We start from the raw sequence: 19,547 nt of genomic DNA, 5'->3' as shown, positions 1-19,547 counted from the left end.
GATATAGGATAAATAAAACTAACATCAAGTAATTTTTGCTATTCAGTTTTAACTATCTCTCTAAGGCTTGGATTTATCTTTCTCTAGGGTTGACAGAGTGGTAGACAACCTTCATTGATGTATATCCTATGAGTGTATAGTGTAGGACTCAACCTTTTCGTATCACTATAATCCCATGCAAAGGCCTTTTCATGCCTTTGAAGTAATCCTTTTAACTATTCCATCTATGTGGGTGTTAAATTAGGAAAAACATGGAGATTATGAGCTTTAGTCAGTTCAACAGTAGTGGTGGACTCTATCATAGCAACTTCAAAAATTAGACTTGCTTGTAATTCACAAGGTAAAAGTGGATAAAGAATTTTAGGTTCTTTAAGAAAAGTACAATTCTGATCACATTCCTCATATGTGATCAATTCTAACATAGAACTTTTAGATACATCTTTTTCTACCACACAAGTGTTAGTGAGGATACTCTTAAGTATTGAATCTTCCTCTTGCAATTTTAGAAAAGACTGTCTATGCAACATCATGAGTTGTGCTATAGAGTTTAACTCTTCTTCTTCATCTCCTAAATTTGGCTAAATAGATGTACTCAAATCTAGTAATGGTTGGGCTGGAGGATATAAATCAAATTTCTTTGTTGCTTGGCCATTTGATATGGTCATATTCCTTGATCTGCAACTTATGTTTGCATCGGCTATGGCTAACCATGGTCTACCTAAGGTGACAGGGTAACCAGATAGATTGACTTTAGGGGACAAAATCATGAAGTCTGCAAGATACTCTAGAGAATCTAAGGTTACAACTATATTTTCTATCATCCCATTAGGGGTAATAGTAGAACTATTTGCAAGTTATAGAATTGTTGGTGTAGCCCTTAGTTCTTCTATTTGTAACTTCTTCATGGTATCTTTGGTCATAACATTTATAGCAGCTCCAAGGTCTATTAAAGCATTTTTAACAAACTAACCATTTATACTGACATTCACTACTGGAATTCCTAAATTAGAATATTTTGGTGTAATCAATTTCCCTACCATGATGTCAACCAATTGTCTAACAACATGGATTGTGGTGGGGTCCATCTTCTTCCTTCTAGGTTTCTTCAAGTAGGCTTCCCTGATAACTTTTACATAGATTGGAATGTCCTTAATAGCTTGAAACAGTGGTATTTGGACATGTATTTTTTAAGTAATCAACGATGTCAAAAGGATGTTCCTCTATTTGTTCATGTTTCTTTTGTATCATCTTTTCTGGAAAAGGAGCTTCTACTGCTGGTTGAACTGGTATTGACATAATAACACTGGTTGGGTCAATAGTTTTAGCAACTAAGGGTTTTGATGCTATAGGAGAATCTAGTATTTTAGTTATAAGAGGCAGTTTAGGCACTGGTAAATTTGTACCAGATCTCAGATGTATATCAACAACATTTAGGGTGTAAACAGGATATTGCTAAGCATTAGCACTATACATGGGCTGTTGTGATTGTTGGCTATTCAAATTTGGTTGAGGCTGTGTTGGTAATTGTGTTTTTTGTTGAGGTCCAAGATTTGCAAGTGGTGGCATTCAAGTAGGTTGTTGAAATAGAGGAGGTAATTGTGGAGCACCAGTATTTTGGTTAGGCCATTATTGAGATCCCTTCCATTGGTTCGTAGACTGCCAATTCTATTGGGATGGTTACCATTGGTTTTGTTGGTTTTGCTAGTAGTTTTGTTGGTTCTATTGGTTATATGGCCATTGGTTACTCTTTTGATTAGGCCAAGGTGGTTGGGAATTCTGAGGCCATTGGGATTGTTGTGGGTTATTTTGCCCAACATTGCTCCAATTTGATTGATTTTGTGGAGGACCTTAGGAATTATGATTTTTCCATTGGTTACCATATGAATTTGAACTTTGCAATGGGTCTTGAGGCATACCTTGATGTTGGGCAATGGTCGGCATTGAGCAACAAAGAATACTTGCTCATCATCTCCATCTATCTTGACATATTCAGATGGAAGATGCTGGTTCTTCATGCTTGTGACCAGTTTACATTGGCAATCCTTCTTTTGCTTCTGGCAATGAGGATAGTACTCAGCTAGTTGTAATTCAATTTCTTCTTGCTTCTTCTTTGTAGTCATTGTGTCCAGATGTGTAGCAACATTGTTGATGATATCTTGTTTGAAATTTGACAATAGGTTAGATATTTCATGCTTTGAAATGCCTTGAGTGATTCCTTTAGTGACTGCAAAACGAGGTCCTTGGCATTTCTTCATGGTTGACCTTGAATAGTTCTGACAGATCTTCTTGAGATCATCCCACAAAGCTTGATATACATCACCATTAACCATCAGGTCCAATGCTTCTAGATAGTTATCATTCACACCTCTCAGAAAGACAAGCTTTTGTGAATCTTCAGACAATGTATGCTAAGGGTTCTTTTGCAGTGTGTATAAGAAATGTGAAACATACTCTTCCAATGTTTCTTCCTCCTTCTATGATATCTTGAAGATATCGTCCCCTCTTGAACCAAATGCTTTTCAATATTCTTTATACTTATCTAGAAACAGAGCTTGCATTTCATCCCAAGTTCCTACTCCATTGGCTCCTAAGCCCATGAACCAACATAGAGCTGATTCTTTCAATGTTGCTGTAAATAATTTACCTTATGGGCATCAATGTTGTAGTTAAAACTATGACAAAGGATATCAAATTCAAACAAGAAAGTATCAGGGTCTTCAGTTGCAAGGCCATAGAACTTTGGAAGAGTAGTGGGAGGTATGTTATTGAGATTAGCATTAGTTACAAGACTTGGAAGAGGAAATGGAAAAGTAGGTTGTTCCATGACTGGAGGTATTAGATTATGAGGTTGCTACTGAAAAGGGACATTGGGTACTAGATGATTAACAACTGGTGGATTAAGAGTAGTGTTATCAAGAAAACTAGCCAATACTTTAGTGAAAGGTTGAAGACTAGGTATATCTATTGGTTCAGGTCTTGATAATGATACTATGGGAAAAATAGGGCTTGCATCTTCAAAAGGTAACTCAATTTCTTCTTCTTCAACTTCTTCATTCAAATTAACAGATTCTCATGGAAGAAATCTACCATATTCATCTCTTTATCTTCCTCTTTGATGTATGCAATTAAACTTTTCACACTGGTGAAAGAAACTTCAAACTGGAGATTTCTAAAAAAATTTTATCTAGGAACTATGACTCAAAAATGCTCCTAGCTTGACACCATCCTTGGCAACGACACCAAAAATGACCCACCTCACAATAGGTGTATCATAGTCATGCATTAGGCCTTGCTTAGGAATAATATATTCAAACTAATGACTATTTCTACCACTATGAGGTGCATTTAATTTTATCAACCCATGGACATATACTTGAAATGATTGGCACAGTATGTGCACTAGGTCTCTTAATGAGTCACTAAGCTTATGTTGCAAGAAAGTAAAAATGCAAGGAAAAGAACTTACACTATTTCTGTAGGATATACCAACTTGGATAACAAAGATAACAAATATTCCATCTTGGCTCATCCACTAAAACTGTTCTCACATATGCTACAGCAACATTCACAAAGTGTGATGCTACAGGAAGGAACTCACAACTTCTAATTATGAAACTAAGAATGCTTGGAAATAAATCTATTCTATCCTAATCTAATCCACCTTCCAAGTGGGCCCCCTTGGTCGACTTCTCTAAACTACTAACACAAGATAGAAGCCAAAAACTATTTCATTAGATTTCAAAAATTCATTACATAACATAGAACTATAAAAACACAATTGTAAAAGTTAACAATCTGTTCTCTTAAACCATTTCTTTTAACTGGTTCTAAAACTTAACACACTTGGGTTGATTCCTATATATATAGGAAATCAACATTTATTCCATAATAGAAAAGTAAATGACTTAGCCTAAAATCTCCAAGAGAGAAAATAGGAAGATAACAATTGAAGGTGGGAAGAAGGAATAATGGCTTAAGGCAGGAATAATAAAGTTTGAACATCCGCTTGCCATAGAATAAATGTAGAGAAGGTAATAAGTCTTCATAGTTCCTCCTTACTTGTTGGTGTGTCTTCTGGAACCATTACAACTTCCTCCACTGTCATTTCTCCTTAAATGTTGTTGACACTTAGCTTTTGAATTCCTCTAATCATCTTTCAGTCTTCATTAACAGGTTAGTTATAACACAAAACATGTTTGCAAATAAATATTTATCAAATTAAATTCAAATATAAGAACATACATTCTGATAACTATATGAAATACTGCATACTATGTATAATATTAGCAAAAGATGGCATAGTTTCTACCAATAGGTTTATCATAGGTTCGGTAAAGATAGGTCCACAAATATTTTAAAAAATATAAACAGGGTATCAACAAAGTATCTTAAATATCATAAAATAGAGGAAAATTTTTGTCTCATCAAGAATTACACCCTATATTTTTATAGTTAAAAAAGGGACTTCAAAATAAAACAAAATGAATAAATTCTTACTCCAAAAAATTATAAAAATTATAGGCATAAAATTCATCCAATTCTACACATTTCATCAGTTTACATCATCTTCATATTTTAAACACAAATACCATTTTTTGTGTCATTAATGTTGAACTATCACATTCTGATATCTTGTTTCTTTATAAAAGATGACACAAGTTTGTGTTTTTACCCTGTTGGAAATACAATAGGAAAGTAAACTCTAGGGGGAGGGGTGGGGGGGTGGTGAATCAACACTTAAAACTTTTAACCTCAAAATCATTCACCACACATCCATCTCACAATCTATGTACATAAACTAAAATATCAAATTAAGCATATACATCCATAACATGAAAGTAAAAAATTCAACACATGTATAACACAAGATATTTGGTTACCCAAAAGCCCTCCAAGGACAAGGTAAAACTAGGGTGGGGATGACACTCACAAATATTCACTACTACAATAATAAAGTGTATCCAATGAAGGTTACAATATTTTGATCATGAAACATGATCTACCTTATTAAAGGCTTAAATGATTGTTAGATCTTACCCTGTTAACGGATTTCAACACCCTATTAGAAGTGTTCCTAGTAAAAGAACTTTAACTTACAATGAAGTAAGCACCCTATTAAAGGATTTACAATAGCCTTTCAAGACCACTCTATTAAGAGATTTAGCTAATTCACATGTTAGAATGTTTTAGCAATGATCCTTTGATTAGCACTCTATTGTTTGATGTCAGATCACCTCTTGTCTGATGTATACTTGATCCTTTCTAACCAGATGTATCTTTGCTATCTCCTACTTCTTTTAGTATGTTCTCCTCTAACTGATTTTGCAATGTAACTCAAATTATAACTCCTTAGTCACCATGAATGCTCTAATGTTCTCCTTTCTCCTTACACATTCATAATTTTTTTAGGGTTTTTCCTCCTTAAGAAGATCTCGATGACTTAGGGTTAGGTATGAATCAATGATAGTGATTCACACATATTGCTACTTGATCCTTCCCTTTTTTTAATTGAATGCATGTAATGCATAGGGATTCACAATTAAGATTTGTCCTTATCATCTAAGATTGTAAAAAAATCCATAAGTTGACCCAAAAATGGTTTACATACATGTCTATGACATTACAAACAACTATGTCAAAACTGTATAACTCGAAACTTGAAGTCCTTGATGCTCAACATCAATTGCAACTTTACTGATGTAACTCAGCCTCTAAATGACTTGACATCCATTGATCACTTAGCATCTGAATAGCTCAACACATATTTTTTTCGCACTTGAGTGACTCGGCATTATTACTTACTCAACACATACTAAATATCCTTTGCTTGACATATACTATCTAACAACTTAGGATTCACATGAAATAAGTAAATGATTTAAGTATATAGTCACTCATATGTCAAAAACCAATATGAGATTAACCATCTCCCCTTTTAACATGAGTGGAAAAAATACTTGGTCATGCATGGATAACTCTAGCCTTTCAAGAATAACTCAGATAATATCTATTTACATACAAATTTTGAAAACTTCAAAATTTTACAAAAACTAATGACTCATTAGTCATATCTAAAAATTCAATAACTCCCCCTGAGTTGATTATGTTATTTTGTATCTAAACCAAAATCATTCCTCTTGCTAAGTAGATTTGCATAAGCTAATCTATGTACTCTATTTCTGTTATCGACTCCTCTTTTCTCAAAAATAGTAGCTCTCCCAAAAATATTATCTCCTCCATTATCTCTCCCGTACTTACTTCTCCCCCTTTTTGTCATTGATGTCAAAGGGTTATAAACTTAGTTCAAAAAAGTTTTGTGGACCTCAAGCATAATTTTCAAAGCAACATCCCAATCGTCACAAGCTACCTCCTATGATTTGATTTGGATGGCCAGCTAGACAACAAGTTGTACTAAGCCTACATGAGTAGAAAGATGCAAATATTTCCTCATGAATTTTTTAGAAAAGGCTAGTTCCTTGTGCATTATCTCCATATGTGGGGTTAGGATAGACTAGATGTTGATTAGCGTAGCCTTAATTGTTGCTTCATCTGTATGTAGTACTATTAACTAACTCTGGGATTTCAAGACATTCCTAAAATGTTTTTCACTTTGGACTAGAGACCTTGGTAGAGTTATACCAAATGACTACATATGACTCTCCAAACTTAGTATGTGGCTCTTTATTTCCTATGTGAAGAGTGTTGGATTGTACAATTTTGTGTATAAAGAGAAAATGTTCTCTAGTACCTTCTTCACATTATCAATTTTTGTTACTAATTTAATCTATGATAGTGTAATAGCACTTGATATCTTTTCATTGATCTTACTTTGGAACTTTCTCTTAGACCATTCAAGTAATTTAAAATTTCAATCCAAGTTTGTGTCATTAACCTTATCAACTAAGCTAGTTAGCTGCGCTATGATAGGCTTGGTTTCTTCTAGTGGTGATAGGCTAAATGCATCAAGAAAATTTCTTGGATATCTAACAAATCCTACTTCTATCTATGCTCCCTTCTAAGTAGTTTTTTTTCCTTTTTCCTTGCAAGAACATCCTATAGTATGCCCATCTATTCAATAGTGATGGTTTGAATATTAAACTTTGGTAACTCAATCACTTTGTCCAAGTTCACATCACCAAATGATGTAACTTCAGCTATCTTGGATGTTCTTGGACTCAGCCTAGATGATTGTAGTGGTATAGCTTCTATACTTAGCCTATGAAGAGCTTGAAATGGAGGAGTAGAAAATTTTGGCAAAGTCACCAGTGTTTGTATTGCATGTTGTTCCTCAGGTTTTGTAGTCAAATGTAGCTCTTCATCTATCTTGTTCTTTCTCAACATTGTTAGATGCACCTTGATCTTGTGTTGTAGTTGTAGGAGTAGCATCCTATTATGTTTGTGCTTGAGTTCCTTCACTTTCTTCTATTTTATCTTTTTGCTTTCCAATTGTCTCACCCTTTTCATATTCTTTGACCATTACATGTCTTAAGACTGGAGTACTTTGCACCAATGTATTGACAATAGTAGTTGTCTCCTTCCTTTGATATACCGCAATAGGTAATTTAGTAGGTATTAAGGGGAATTGAGGAGGGGTTATAGATGTCTCATGTCTAAACTTTCTCCCTTGTAGAAAATCACATCAACACTTACCATTATAGGATTTTCACAAAGTTTGGCCTAGGTAGTGGATTCTACTAGTATCTTCTTCAAGTCTTCCTCTATATGGGGATTGATGTTCTAAGTGATAGTATCATACACATTCTTTATCTTTATAGTATCATTGTCTATATTCAACTCATGTTGGGGACTAGCACTGAACACTACTGTATCTTGTACACTCTATTCTTTCTATTGCTCATCCTTAGATGGTGCCTCTGTGTCTTCATGTGTCTTAGTGTCTTCCTCAAGTGCAACTATCTCAGTGTTAATTGTTCTAACCTTGGTTACTTGTTGTTCATCTTTGTCCTCACCTACCTCAATAGGTGTTTGCACTATTTCCTTGGGTGTTATCAAGCCATATAATGATTTCCAAATCAAAGTGGTCTTTTGTACAATTTCCTCAATATTATTCTATAATATGTTGAATTATCTATATTTAGGTGCAATTTTCCCTACATTTTTCTTTATTTACTTTTCCATTTTTTCCCTATCTAATTCTAGCATCACTTGTGCAAGTGTAGTCTCTCTAATTTGTCTTTGTATAATGAGACTATATTTCCACTTCTACTCAACTCTTTCACATGGATATTTTGCTAATGATTTGGCAATCTCAATTAGAGTTTGTTTGAATGTTGTCATTATGGCATATATTGATTCCTCTACTTGGTTCATCTCAACTTTTCCAAGTTTGTTAAATTAAATATGTGTGAGACCAGATAAATCAATATTACTCCTTATGTTCTCACATATATTGTCTAAATGTAAGGAAGGACAATGACTTACCACTTTGAATTGGCTATTATCATCAGATTCTGTCCTCTCTTCATTAGATTTAGCTAGAGCTATATACTTTATCTTTGGTCTCTTCTTGGGTTCCTCTTCTTTACTAGATAATCTAGCCCTCTTATCTTTTGGCTTATCTACCTATCGAGCCTTTTTGGTAGTAGCTATTATGTTGGTTCAAGTTGCTTGAATTGTAGGCTAAGGTTTTACAACCTTCCTTAATTTGCTAACTATTGGGGCTTTAGCTTTCCTCTTTTTTTTCTTAGGTGCTTTACTGGCTTCTTCTACCTCAACACTTCTTCAATTTCTACCTCTTCTACTTTATCTTCACCTTTACCTTGAGTTAAGGCCAGTGGTGCTTGAATAGGAATATCTTCTTCTTCTTCTCCATCTTCTACTCCTTCACCAAATTTCTCCTTAAGCTTCTTAACAATCTTGTTTTTCTTTCTCATGACTGAGGAAGTCTTTAAATCCATTGTTATCTTAGATTTAGCCACATCATAATTCTCAAAGGTAGTAGCCTTAGTATCTACATCTTCTACAAGTAATGATGTAATTGTCATAGAGGCTTCATCCACATTCATCTCATAGCCTAGTGGCCTTAGCCACCTTACACTTGGAACAATAGCTTGAACATAGGTAAAACTAGAGTCAACCAGAAAGAAAATATCATTGAAATTTTTCTCAACTAGTGAAACTGGTATCCTCTATCTTTTCTTCATTGACTGCTTGAAATCTTTAAAGTAACTTGTCATTATAGACTCAAAATTATTTCCAAGTTGCTCAATAAATTCACCTATTTTCACAAAAATAGATCTATTTATTTTCCATGCAACTTTTCCAAAAGTAGGGAATGTATTCTATCCATAAAATAATATACATACAAGAATTAAACCAAATTTAGATTGTGCACTCTTGGTCTTCCTTATTGCTCCCAAATTTTCTAACAATTGTTGCATCTACAACTCAACAAGGTTGTAGGTATGATCCTTCTTAACTATCTTATAGCCAATGTCAACAACAATACAAGGTACACTATTGAGCCTGCTAGATTGATCAATTTATGTGTTATAATCCTCACTGCAGAAGCAATTAGGGGATCTAAGATAGTGTCAATTGTCATTCCTCATTTTTTCCACATTACCTATGTATTCTTCTCAATAACTTCCTTAGATTTACTCCTCATGGTTTTAGGTAAGTCAAGGGTTGGATACCCTGTTACTCTGTGTACAATTTTCTTTGTGATTTTCACTAGTCCATTATCCAACCATGTAGAGTTATCATGTATTATGCTCAGAACTATCTTTATCCATTCAATTTTGAAGACATTAGGGAAATCTAGGGCACAGGTTAACCCTTTTCTCTCTACAATTTTGAATTCTTCTTTCAAATCTCTATTTTTACATAATTTCCCATAGGTTTCCCTAATTTCTATGTCACCTATGCTACCCACCTTGCATGTGTAGCAACATCTCACGTCTTGAATCATTAAAACTTGAGGTGGTATCATCAATAATGTACTAGATGGATCTTGCTTGTAAGCAATACTAGGGATAGCTATAAAGTTTGGTTGTCTAATCTCATTGCATATCAATTGTACATTCAAAACTTCTTTACCCTCTTTAACCTTTGGAGCTGAAAAACTAGATGCCATTATGAAAACCTAGGGTTTACAAAAATTCAAACTGTGTAGCTTGACACACAATAAATACCTTTGTAAATTTACAAAGATGATATCGAGCAACTTTTGAATCCTGTTTACAAATGCTTGGAATGATCTCTTCAATTTTCCTTTCACTCTTCATGCTTCTCTTCAAATTTGAATGATGTCAAATGAGTAGAAATTGATCATATAGACCTTAAAACATTGCATTTAATGCTCAATGCTTACACAACTGTAAGCTTCACTTCAATAGAAATTTCAACTCACTTAGCTTCCATGAAGTTTCCTTTATGCTCAACAACTACCACAAGATTAGTCAACACTATCACCTTTGATAGCTCAACATCAACTAATAGTTCACTCGACAACCATAGCAAAAAATTTCATGCTTGATAGTAACATGAAAACTGACAAAACTTAAAGATTTCTTCTAGATTCTTAGCAAAAATTTGCATCTTTATTCATGCATATATAATCTTTTCAAAACTAAATCCTTAGAACTGATGGATAGTTTTTCTTTTAAATATCAATCCCACACATACCTCTTGATTGCTTAGTTGGAGGTGGTGTGATCACTTGACCCATTAGGTGAAGTGATCCCATCTGAACTTGATGTGCTACAATCTTCCTTTCTCTTTCATGTCTTGTTCATCTCATCCCTAACATTTTCAACATCTACCTTCCCTCTACCTTTGTTGAACTCACTACTTGGTGCCTTTGACCTTGTTGGACAATTCCTACTTATTTTACCAATATTCAAACAACTAAAACATGTAGTTTGACTCAACCACCTTTTCTAGTCACTTTTGAAATGTGTTCTTATGCAATTTTCAGGAATATGTCCATACTCTTGGCAATAGTGACAACTATACCTAGTATTATAATCCCAATTATAAGAGCTCCATTATGCTTTACCTTTTTTTGCTTATGTGATGACCATTTAGGCTTGGATCTACACTCATATGCTCTATGTCCATACTTATGACAATTATAGCAATATTTTTCAAATCTTTGTGTGCTTATGGTCTTTGTTATGTATTCATGTCCCTGATGTGCTTGTTTGTTGCATTTGTGACAATGACCCATGAACTTCTACTTAGGACTTTGATTTGCACTCTTGCTCTTGCAAACATTGGTAGTATGACCTATCTTAACACAATTATGAAAAGTATGTTTGGAGTTCTTAACTTTGTTACTTCTTTCTTCATCACTTTTGGATGATTCTCCTTCTTTAGAACTAGTGTAACCAAATCTAGAAGTATCATTTTTTGATCTAGGGGATCTCATCAATTGCTCAAAGTACTTTATGGCTTTACTAGGTTTATTAAAACTTTCAACAAACTCTTTTTCTCTTTTTGGATCATTTCTCAGTTGTTTATTCTACAACTTCAATGTTGTGATCTCGATATTTTTTGCATTCAGTTCATGATTTACAATCATCATTTGACTCAAAGTTTCTAATTTCATGTTAGCAATCTTATTTACCTATAATGTTTTCTCTTCTAGTCTATTGGTCAAAATCCTTTTATCATCTTCAATCATGACTTTTTCTTCTTCAACTTTATTTTTCTTCTTAGTCACCTCACATGGCAATACTGATTGGACTTTTTGTTCTCTCTTGAGATTTTTGACCTCTCTAGTTAGGGTTCCATTCTTTTCCATCAAATTTGCAACTACTACATCAAATTCATTGGTTATTCCATTTGTAAACAATTCAATAGTGTCAATCTCTTGGTAGTGTGTGTCATTCTCTTCAATATCTATTTCTTTCCTTCTTTTCAATGACTACTTTAACTATTTCTTGCTTTATTCAATTCATGTAGGGCAAGTTGTTTTTCAATCTTCTAGTTCTCAATAGTCTTTCCCAACATATAGACTTCTATTTCAAAGATCTTTCCTCAAAGCTAAAAAGGTTTTACTTTCAAAAGAACTCAGCTCTAATACAAATTATTGGATATATAATAGGAAAGTAAACTCTAAGAGGGGGGAGGGAGTGAATCAACACTTGAAACTTCCAATCTCAAAATCATTCACCACACATCCATCTCACAATCTATGCATATAAACTCAAATACTAAATTAAGCATATGCATCCATAGCATGAAAGTAAAATATTCAACACATGTATGACACAAGAGCCAAAAACCTTTCAAGGAGAAGGTAAAATTGGGGTGGGGATGCCACCCACAAATATTGACTACTACAATAATAAAGTGTATCTAGTGGAGGTTACAATGTTTTAATCATGAAACATGATCTACCCTATTAAAGGTCTGCCCTCTTAAAGGTTTACAATATTGTTAGATCTTACCCAATTAAAGGATTTTAACACCCTATTAGAAGTGTTCTTGGTAAAAGGACTTTAACTTATAATGAAGTAAGAACCCTATTAAAGGATTTGCAATAGTCTATCAAGACTACTCTGTAAAAAGATTTAACTGATTTACCTATTAGAATATTTTAGTAGTGATCCTTTGATTAGCACTTTATTGCTTGATGTTAGATCACCTCTTTTCTAATGTGTACTTGATCCTTTCTGATTAGATGTAACTCTGTTATCTTATAATTCCTTTACTTTATTCTCCTCTAATTGATTCTATAATGTAAATCAAATTATAACTCCTAATCACCATGAATGCTCTATTTGCACATGCAAACTTCTCTCCTTTCTCCTTACACATTCAAAAAAAGTTTAGGGTTTGTCCTCCTTAAGAAGACCTAGGTGAATTAGGGTTAGGTGTGAATCAATGATAGTGATTCACCCATATTGCTACTTAATCCTTCCCTTTTTCTGATTGGATGCATATAATGCACATGGATTTACAATTAAGATTCATCCTTATCATCTAAGATCATAAAACAATCCTTATGTCAGCCCAAAAATGGCTTACATATAAGTCTATCCTATTATAAACATCTATGTCAAAACTATATAGCTTAGCACTTGAAATCCTTGATGCTTGGTATCAACTGCAACTTTAATTTTGTAACTCGGCCTTTGAATAACTCAACATCCATTGATCACTTGACATTTGAATAGCTCAAAACATACTATCTTCTCGACACTTACTAGATACTCGACACATACTAAGTATCCTTTTCTTGGCATATACTATCTAACCACTTAGGCTCAACATGAACTAAGTAAATGACTTAAATATATTGTCAATCATATGTCAAAACCAATTTAAGATTAATAGAAACAAAACAAATCCTTAATATGAAAATTTTCAAAGATAGAAGGAATGGGGAATTGACTTTATCTTAGACTAATTATGTTAAAAGGGTATTGTAGAGATTTTATATAGAAAATGTAGAGTTATTAGCACACCTTTCCTAGTCATTGGAAATTGACTAACGAGATGTGTCCAAAGACACAAGAAAATAAAGATAAAATTTCTAAGGTACCTTATCTTCCATAGTAGGTAATTTAATATATGACATTGTATGCAATAGGCCAAATATTGTACATGTTGTGTGATTAATTAGTAGGTATATGAGTCATCATATAATTGAGCATTGGAATGCAATTAAATGAATTCTCACATACTTGAGAGTTACATCCAAAAAATGTTTACATTTGGATAAGTTCACCAAGATGGTGTGCAAAAGGGGGTTATAAGTGGATATCTTTTTTCTAAAATCAGGTAAACCTAATCTTGGAAAAGTCATGTGAGGGTCAGGCACTTAAAATGAGAAAAATTATAAAATATAAAAATTATAGTAATTTTAATATAATTTATAAAATACTAAGGTTTTTAAAAAATGGATAAGATTAAGAAGATAAAACCCCATATGTATAGAAAATTATTCCTATTCTTTGTTGAAAAAATAACATAGTTGTTATCATGCACTCCACAAAACATATAGTTATACTTTCTATTTTGAAAAACCCTTGGGTAGGATGATAGGTAAGAGAAAGATCTAGAAGTTGTGTGTTTTTTCATAATTTTTAGATAAGTATTTTTTTATATGATTTTTTGAAGCTAATTGAAAATCAAGTACCTCTTTCTGCATTTGCCATAACTTGGAACAAAGTAATCTAAAATCATCACTTTTTAAAAAAGTGTAAACAATAGAGTGTAGAAAAATAATATATAATGTATTTTTCATTTGGTTAAGTAGATCAAAATTTATTAATCAAATGGTAGACATATGTTTGAGAGGACTATGAAGACACTGATATAGAAAAATTAACTTTATAATGCTAATGGTTTTCAAAAATTTAAAAACTTATATGGTTAGAAAGGTAAGAGTATGCGTGAGATTATGGTGGTAATTTCAAAGATACCCACTTCACTATTTGTAAATCTGATGAAGTCAAAGAAAAGAATTGATCTTAAAAGATGAAAAAATGTTTGAAGCAACAAAAATAGAGGTAAAACATCAACCCAATCCTTTGGGTAGTTTAACATGCCTATAACTTGTTGATTGATGGAAGTATAAATTGGATAACAAGACACCGAAGGAGAAGGGGGGTGAATCATAATTTTAAACAATTTCAATTTTCAATAATTTATTCATAGATTCACTGATTGTCTTATGCATGTAAAACTTGTAAAAGTAAACTTGCTATAAGATATAGATCTAATCCATCACATGCATGAAAATAAACACATAACACAATATTTGGTTACCTAAAAACCCTCCAAGGTGAAGATAAAACTAGGGTGGGGATGACAACCACAAATCTTTACCATTGTAATAATAAAATTAATTTGTTAGGATTACAATTTTTGACCATAATATATGATCTAACCTATGAGAGGTCTTCCCTATTAATTAATTTTTTGAGATTGTTAGGTCTCACCTTGTTAAAAGATTTAACACTTAAAATAAAGTAAGGACTCTGTTAGGAGATTTACAAAGATTTGTTAAGACTGCTCTATTAAGAGATTTACCCTAATTCAAGTCGACTAGAACTAATTCAATACTTGACTCTTAGTTTTCTTTGTAAGATGATATTGAGTCTTCTCTTTGCAAACTGATCCTCTCTTCAGATCTAATAAAACTTTTCTTTCCTTTCACTACATTGATTAGGTCAATTGTTCTACTAAGAAATAACATAACACTTCTACTTGACTCTTGCTTTGGTCTTGATCCTTCACTTCACCATTCACATATTACTCTTCTCTTCATATTATCTATTACATCATAGCTCTTCTATGTCATTCACATATATCTTCAAATCTAGGTTAAAATCTTCTCTATTTAAATAGTTTCATAAAGAATTTTCTAGATGCTTCCATATTTTTCATCATCATCCAAGTCATTAATCATAGGACATAGGGATCTGGGATCCACATCATAAAAAATATAACCTCTTATGCAACAACCTCTACAAATATAAAATGTTCTTTCCAAGTCATCTTGAAAGTAGGTTACCTCAAAGTTTGTATCATTTCTAACTTTTATGTAAACTCTACATTACTTGACACTTACTATCTCTGATGCTCGACATGCTATTGAGGCTCAATTTGTACTGTGCTCAACACCTACTATGTAACTCAACACTTATATTCTTGAACTAATTGGTAGATGTTGAATTCATATTTTATATAAATAAAGCTCTGTATATACAAGTTTATATACACAACTCAACCTATATAGTGTAGCTCAATCATTGTAATGGCCATATGAGTTTGTCGAGTAAAAGACTAAGTGTTTGATACTAATAGACAAAAATAGTTAGAGATACCACCAATCTCCCCCTTTGACATTAGTGGAAAAAACACTTTGTCATGATTACAAAATTACAAATATAATCTGATATGAGTACTCTCCCTAAGTCTTATGACTTCAAAATTTTAACTTATGCTGAATGAATAATGAGTAAATAGTGTATAAATGAATACTTATATACATGACTCTAAGTATTCTGATATCACAATGTTATACCCTATTTTCCTGCCAAACTCTATACTTTATTGCCCATTCATTTTTCAGTTCCTCCTTTATTAACTTTTTCATTCTTTGCTTCATGACAATCATTCCCCCTTGTTTTTGACACTTATGTTAGGACTACTAGGGTTGAATGGGTAGAAGCAAACCATATTTATAAATTAATTTTTGATGAACTTGGGTGATCCTGGAAAATGCATGATCCCAAGTGGTTCTTGCTTCCTCCAAAATGTGATTTTGCAACTGTAACCTTATTGCTAAATCAATTAAACTATCAACCACTGAAAGATTGTGATTTTCTTTGATAAGATCATATATTGATTGCATTTCCATTTGCATGACCTCCAAATGAGGTATTAACATAACTTGAAAGTAGATCAATTTGGACCTCATGTTGTTGTTAGGTACCTGAAGCTTGATTAGTTTTCCTTGAGTATTCAATAACTTATAGTATTGTTCAATACTAGATGCTACTGACTACGAAATAACATTGTTGGATAACTACATCTCATCTTGAATCTATTGAATTTGTGCCTAAATGTCACTTTTAAACTATGACACATCTGACAAAATATTGTATAAATGTTGTACCCTTTGTATATGTTCTATCATATTTTGTGCATGCACTTGTAACTGAGCTTTCTTCTCAACAATCATTGCATAAACTTTATCCACAACCCTACTCTAAAATTTTTCTTGCTGACCAATCCATTAACTTCTCATTGGATTCTTAATCACTAGCATTTACTTGTTCAACAATATTAACAAGTTGGGTAATTATTGGGGCTTTTCCATCAAAATTTTTAATATCAAAAGCTTCAACAAGAATTTTTTTGACTTCATGTAGTAGATTCTTTTGTTTATGCTCTCCTCTGAGTTCTTCTTGCTTCTTCTTCTTCACCAAAATTTATTGTAACAAAATTGTTTTCTCAAATGTAATATTTTCCAAATCTAGTTGTGGCATTTCAATTACTTCATCTAGACTAACTTCAATATCTAATGAGATGTTTTTTATCGATTTATTTTTACTTGGTGAAGGATTTTTTATTCTTGGTACTAATTTGAGAGTTGGTGAGGGGGTTTCACCACTCAGTCATGTTGGTACATTGGTTCTCAAGACAAAAATAGTTGAACTTGGGTCAAATTTACTCACCTTTATATTTACCTCAACGTGAGGTGCTGACATAATTTGACATTCTACACTCATTTCCTTTATTTGTGTCTCTACCTCTTTAACTATCTCCATAAGCCTTGATTTCTCAGTCTCCAGAGTGTCTAATCTAATTACTAGGATCTAGGATTATTATAGAGGAATGTTAACCAATTACATAAAGTTAATTTAAAACATTCAATGAATCAAGATAAAGTAATTGCAATAAAAGAACAACACAAAATAAAATGATAGAAGGAGAAAAGAGAGATAGAGACAAAAAACATTTGATTTTAGAGTTTGTTTGGTATGGACTACATCTCCGGGTCCAGCTCCAATAGGGGGACCAATCTGATTAACTCTAAGAAATCAATTACAAGTGATTTGAAATAATTCCCTTCAATCACATGCATCAATATTCTCCAATATGCAAGAATAATCACCACACCTCCAAAATCATAGTCTCCTTCTCATCATCTAGTTGTTTAGAATAATTTTCATGTCTTGAAAATGGCCTCCTACTTTCCTTTTATACATCAAATTAGCCAACTAAAACAAAAAAATATAATAATAGGTCTTTACCTTCGCAATATGACCTTTTTCCATTTAACATTTTTGGCACTTATCAATTTTTGGGGCTTAGCAATTAATAAAATAATCACAAAACCTTTTTTAATAGAGTGAATAGCTTTTAGTATAACTTAAATACCAACTTTCGAATATGCATATCAAACTATTGTGTTGGTGTAACAGTGGCTTACTTTTTACAAAGGCCCACCGGTCAGGGTTTCCAACCCCGCCAGTGGCCTTTTTCCAAAGTTAGGTAGCAGTGCAAGTTTAAGTAACAGATTTGTTATGTATGTTATGAAGATTGCTAGTGGTGCAATGGCCACTAGCTAGACTTTAGATGCTGTGGTCGTGGGTTCAACCCTTGGCACCACTAATAATAATGTGTATTTTTAAATTTTTTTTAATTAATATTTTTTTTTCTACCTCATCATCTCGAACTTTGATTGGGCATATCTTTCACATATGAGCTCCATTTTCAATGAAACAAACATCGTTAGAAAGCTCTCGACAAGACCTTCAATATAATGCAAACTTTGACCAATTCTGGGGAGTTTGAAATGTTTCCATTCTGACAGCCTCTAGATTAGGGCTTGACCAACCTTTGACTAGCCATAAATTTTGCATACAAAGTTCATTTTTTCCCATTCAAATTGCATTGGATCCAAAATTTTGAGAACTTTAACTTGATTTTGATTATTGGAGTTTTGGAGATGCTTCAATTTTTTATGAAAATATCCTCCAGATTAATCCTCCCCACTAAAGAGCTTTTAGAACTTCAAAAGTTTGGATTACTTAGAAAGTAGGTGAGGGTATAGTTCCCTCACTTTGCCAATCTCCATCCATCTTGCCTTGCTTCTATGCATCCCATTCAATCCTACTTAGAGGTATTTAATTGGTCCTCTTCATGAAGTTCTAACATTCCTATCTAGGATAACATCTTCTAGCAATTCTGGCATAGACTCTGGTGAAAGATCATCAACTAATGGAACTTGAACATTAATGTCTTCATCCAAGATCATTGGAGGCTCATACAACTTTAGATTCTCCACATTGACAACCGAGTAAATGTGCATGTACGGAAGAAGTTTAAGGAGGAAGGCATTAGTACCAATCTTTTCCAAGATTTCAAAAGGACCATGCTTGATAGGCTTGAGCTTCCTTCCTTCACCTTTCATTCTTTCTTTGGTGATATGCAACCAAACTTTATCACCAACTTGGAACTAATGATCGATGTGATTCTTATCATGACGAGCCTTGTATTTTTCTTGGCTTCACTTGAACAATACTTCTACTACCTAATGGATTGCTTGGACCTTCTAGATGAACTTTAAAGCCCTTTTTGCATCATGGCATTTATCAATAATTTCATCCTTCCCAAAAGAAAAATCCACTGGTGTTTACCGAATCAAGTCTCAAAAGGAGACCTCTTTGTAGAAGAGTGTGCCACATTGTTGTAAGTGTGTTGCACATAGTGAAGACTTTCATCCCATAGCTTAGGATGCTTGTTGCAATAACCTCTAAGAAAATGAACAACTATCATATTCACTAACTCTGTTTGTTCGTTGATCTATGGATGGAAGGTTGTACTTTTCTTTAACTTGGTATCTATGAGGCCCCACAATGCTAACCAAAATTCCCCTAAGAATCAAGAATCTTGATCCAATACAATGGAAGTGGGTAACCCAAAATGAACCGATACATTTTGAAAGTACATATGTGCTATCAATTTAGCAGTGATCTATTTTTTACAAGGCATTAAAATACATAGTTTGCTGAACCGATCAACTACTACATACAAAAAGTCATGACCCTTCCTAGACA

The sequence above is a fragment of the Cupressus sempervirens genome, chromosome 3 (assembly GCF_028749045.1).
Source record: "Cupressus sempervirens isolate cs-2001-9-10 chromosome 3, ASM2874904v1, whole genome shotgun sequence".
Taxonomy (NCBI): domain Eukaryota; kingdom Viridiplantae; phylum Streptophyta; class Pinopsida; order Cupressales; family Cupressaceae; genus Cupressus; species Cupressus sempervirens.
This window is presented reverse-complemented; position numbering follows the sequence as displayed.